The 4,607-nt window shown below is 38.4% G+C and overlaps 1 long non-coding RNA gene across 1 annotated transcript; it reads left to right on the top strand.

Annotated features, from left to right (window-relative positions):
• The first annotated feature begins 1,092 nt into the window (after positions 1-1,092).
• Positions 1,093-4,117, top strand: LOC138755744 (uncharacterized). The gene is made up of 3 exons (XR_011352523.1): positions 1,093-1,124; positions 1,383-1,486; positions 4,053-4,117. It is a non-coding gene; the product is annotated as an uncharacterized lncRNA (long non-coding RNA).
• The last annotated feature ends 490 nt before the right edge of the window (positions 4,118-4,607 follow it).

The following is a 4,607-nucleotide window of genomic DNA, read 5'->3' as shown; positions in this document are numbered from 1 at the left end:
ATATCTCTGCTTGGTAGTGGACCATGTGTGTTTTGGGCTCCGGGTGCTGGCAGACCAATGCAGGACACCAGATAGGAGACACTCCTCTGTTGGGATGGACAAGGCTAGGAGATGATTCTAGAGGGTAGGGGCCCACAGCAGCAGACCATCAAGCGGCTCAGTAAATAAAGGGCTCACACAGGCTTTACGCAGCTGGAAGCCAGCGAATGAAGGACTCGTACAGGTTGCAGACCACTGGAGACTCTCTTGTGGGAACCAGGTATCGAGATCAGAAGGACTTCTGAAGGGATTCATGAACTGGTAGCAACTTGATTGCAACAGAGATTCAAAACTCAGAGCTTGGTTTGACCACTGGAATGGACAGCAGGCCATGGGGCTGCAGAAATTGTGGCACTGCAGGAAGAAAATCCACAGACACTTGATATCTCTAAGTGCACTCACTTCCTTCTCATTCTCATATTAATGGGGGCACTGGGCTAATGGTGCCTTTTAATTGCTTTGACTGCAAGCAGATATTAACAAGTTTACTACATGACAATCAAGAAATCTTGAACTCAGTGGGCCAATCAGCATCTATAGAGGTATATTCAACATTTCAAGTTGAGATCCTGCTTCAGGATATCCTTCTGTCTTCACAGATGCTGCCTGATCTGCTGAGTTCCTTCAACACTCCCTTTTTTGCTCCAGATTCCAGCATCTGCAGTCTTGTGTGTGCACAAATGGACAAGCATTGATTATACCCTTGTGCAATCACTATTGTTCAATAATACCCAAATGATGTTGAATGGCAAGCATTAAATCAAATTGTTTTAAAAGGGTAGGAGCAAACTTTATCCTTGTCTATTTTTTTTTCATATCCCAGTGTCTCATTGCACCTTGAATTAACTCTACCCTGAGAGGATTAGCTCACTGGCCATCCTATGGCTGACTCAGGGACCTGGATGTTGGCTGGCTGACATTTTGCTCCTTTACAGAACACTAGGCTAATGGTGGAATAGATTCTCTGTGAATTGCAGTGGAATGTCTCTTGCAGAAAATGTTCCACTGTGCAAGTCCTTTTCTCTTAATTGTATTTTTTGTTTTCTATTTTTAGAGATTTATCCACAACATAAATGGATTGAATGGTAAGAAGTGCCTTTCAAGTGAAGATGTAATGCTTTATCAGTATAATGTCATTGAATTCATTGTATTGTTAAAAAAAGTATTCTATATTGAGCTACTATAGGCATTGGTGTACATGTTGTGGAATCACTGTACAGTTTGTCGAGTTGATGTATATGCTGGGAAGTCGATGTGAGAACTGTGGAGTCTAATGCAAGACTGACACCTCCAGTCTTGCGTGCTGGGCTTGTATAACATCACTGCTTCTGTCACATGTACAGGAAATGACATCATCAGCCCAGATGAAAAACTTATGCTAGATGTAGGTCAATTTCCTGTGTTTTCCACAGCACATCCGCCATTTTGGGAGCTGGTTCGCTTGCTGGTAAGTGGGTCACCACAGTATTTTTTTTGATTCAATATGCTTTGATATTCTGAAGCTAAATATAATCTGCTGGAGGTATTCAGCAGATTGATCAGCAATTCCATATTTCTGTATTCATTAATTACCATGAATCTGCGGCACAGACTTCACTAACACAAAAAGCATCATGAAGTAAAATAAGGTTGATATTAAACACCTTGCATTGACATTTTAGAAGTAATTTCGCAGTCTTAAACCATTCTGGAAATTGCACAATGACATGTGCATGCTTCACAGATACCACACAAATCTTCTCAGTAAGTGAATTCAGTCTTGTGGTAATGAGGCTGTCCTGAGGAAAATTAAGTGTAATGTGATCAGAGCAAGTATTTCATTCAATAGTGTTTTTTCAGCTTGTCTTTGTTACCGCAGGGGGAAAATAGTAAAGCCTCTTTAGTCAGGAACAATCAGGGTGTAGCCAAATCAGTACTACTTGCACCTCAAAGCCCAATTTATCATCCATTTATCACATTCCATTTCCATCTGTCATTGCACCACAAATTTTAAAATGTTTGAGTCTGTTGAGTTTATATTTAATTAAGGCCTACTGTGAAACCAGAAGGACATTTATCAGAATGCTTTGTCCATCAAATGGTAAGAAAATTTTGTCGAATTGCCTTTGAATAGATTGCCATTTTAAAATTAATGAAGTAAAATGTGTTTTTTTTTCAGGATCACTGATTAATGCATTGAATAATTGGCATTGTTTCATTAATAATAATTAATTTTTTTCATCATTTGTGAAGGTGGCTTGAAAAGCTGTCATTTTTGTCTCCCTTTTGATGGTATGATTTGACCATGGGAAAAAATAGGTGTAGCATTCAATAGCAAGTTTCAAAGAGGAATTACATTAACACTTGAAAACACTGTGAGGTGATAGCAGAAGAAATGAGGGTTAACTGTGAGATTAATTGGTGAATTGGCACATGGAAGATGGTCTAAAAAACCTCCCTCTGCAACGTAATTCCACGGGTCTAACCTTTATTTTCCTGCCTGTCTCTGTTCCACTGAAAGTATGGGTCCCACTTCTTTGACACAGGTAGCTTTGTAGTACCTCATGGTTGATGTGAGGGTGAAACTATTGAAGGTAGCAGCCCAATCAATTGTTGAGCATATTAGCAACTAGCTCATAGCTAGATTTATGTGATTTAACTGCCTTCTGCTTCTCGCTGGGAGGGATTGCCCATTTGATGGATTTCTCCATGGTTATCTGTGACAACCCTTGGAAATGTCTCATGGGCAATTATTGCTTCGGCCACAAATGTACAGAAAGCCACCAAGGACTGAAGGAGTGAAATAGACTACTTCTACTGGTTCAGCAAGTGCTTGCAAACTCAAAATATTCCACAGATTTGATTTGCTAAATACTGTTCCAATTGTACCCTCAAATTTGCCAATGACACTACTGTAGTGGTATCAGATAACAATGAGACAGAATCTAGGAAAAAGATTGGAAGTCTAGTGGTTTGATGCCAAAATAACAACCTCTTTCTGAATGCCAATCTGATGATAGGCAGAGACCACACCACTGAGTACATCAATGGCACTGAAGATGACAGAGTAAATAGCTTCAATTTCTCCGATAAATATCTCCAATGACCTGATGTGGGACAACCATGTTGTCATGATGGTCAGTAGGGCCCACTAATTACTCTAATTTCTTTGAAGAGTTCACCTTTTTCCCCCTTGTCCCTTATCAACATCAACAGTTTCACCATCAAAAACATACTTTTGTTCGTGCACCCATACAATGGCATGGGAGCTGTTCTCAAGATAAGAAGTGAATGAAACTAGTGAATGCAGCTCAGATACATGAAAAACTTCCTTCTCCACTGATCTTCTACATCTCCCATTACCTCAGAAAGGCAGCCAACATATTGAAAGACCAATCACGCACTGACACAATTTCTTTTCTCACCTCATTTTGGTGGGAAAAGCCAGAGTGCAAAAGCATGCACCAACAGTCTTAAAGACAGTTCCTTCCCTGCAGTTATTAGGCTCCTCTATGAATCCCATAACAGAGCTCTCCTGCGACCTTTGGTACTAATTAACTAATATCGGAGGCTCAGTTAGTGCAGATGAACAACGTGCTTAACGTAATGGTTAGTATCATATTACAGCACCAGCGACCCGGGTTCGAAACCAATGGTTGTCTGTCAGGAGTTTTAACATTCAACTCGTGTCCGCTTGTGCTTGGGGGAAAAAAAAACACTCTAGTTTGCTAAGTTTTGTTAAAGTTTGGGGCAAGATATAATCAAGATCAGTTTTATATTAGGTAGATTGGATGAGCAAAGAGTAGTGAACCTATATCCCTGAGATAATTCTTACCCCTTAACTTCAGGAGGGAAACATGATGAAAGTGTGTGTGGACGTTACCTGAGCTAACTGTTGACTGACCATTGTTATATTACACTCTTTTTTTCTAATTTCTGAATGTAAATGTTAATAACCTTCCTTCTGAAGCTCTTTAAAAAAAAGAAAACTTATCAAAATAACTTAATTCTAGTATATATTTTTATCTCTGCAGGGAATATTTTTGGTGAACAGATGAAAATTACTCTTACAAAATTAAAACCTTGCTGTTGTGGAGGTAACATAAAAAAATCATTCGCATTTTGTCATTCTAATTATGCTTTTAATAAAATCAAATATTTTCTCTGAGAAAATTTTCAAATCTTAATAATTGAATCTCATTTGTTTTTTCTTTGTGGTATATTCTGTACAAAGACAAAGGAATCTGTTAATAATTCACCCAGGATTTGACCATAAAGATCTCTGTTGCATGATAAATTAGACTGTGATTTTGGAGCTGAAGTAACTGGACAAGTTTTGTAGGAAGAGCAGTTATACTTGGTATTTGTAAAGGAGGTGTGAAAAATTGGCTCATGTTTGCAGACCATATCTCATATTGAATCAGCTCTCTATGGGGTATGATTGAATTTTTCAGAGAGGTTACAAACTATATTGATCAATGCACCACAGCTAATATTATGTTCATGGATTTCAGTTGTGTTCTTTTTAAATATATATATGTATATATAAAAAAAACAACAACCCAACAAAACAAAAACATAAAACCATC

This window comes from Narcine bancroftii, chromosome 2, assembly GCF_036971445.1.
Source record: "Narcine bancroftii isolate sNarBan1 chromosome 2, sNarBan1.hap1, whole genome shotgun sequence".
Lineage (NCBI taxonomy): Eukaryota > Metazoa > Chordata > Chondrichthyes > Torpediniformes > Narcinidae > Narcine > Narcine bancroftii.
The sequence above is the reverse complement of the archived record's forward strand: the minus strand, read 5'-3'. Positions and strand labels throughout refer to the sequence as shown.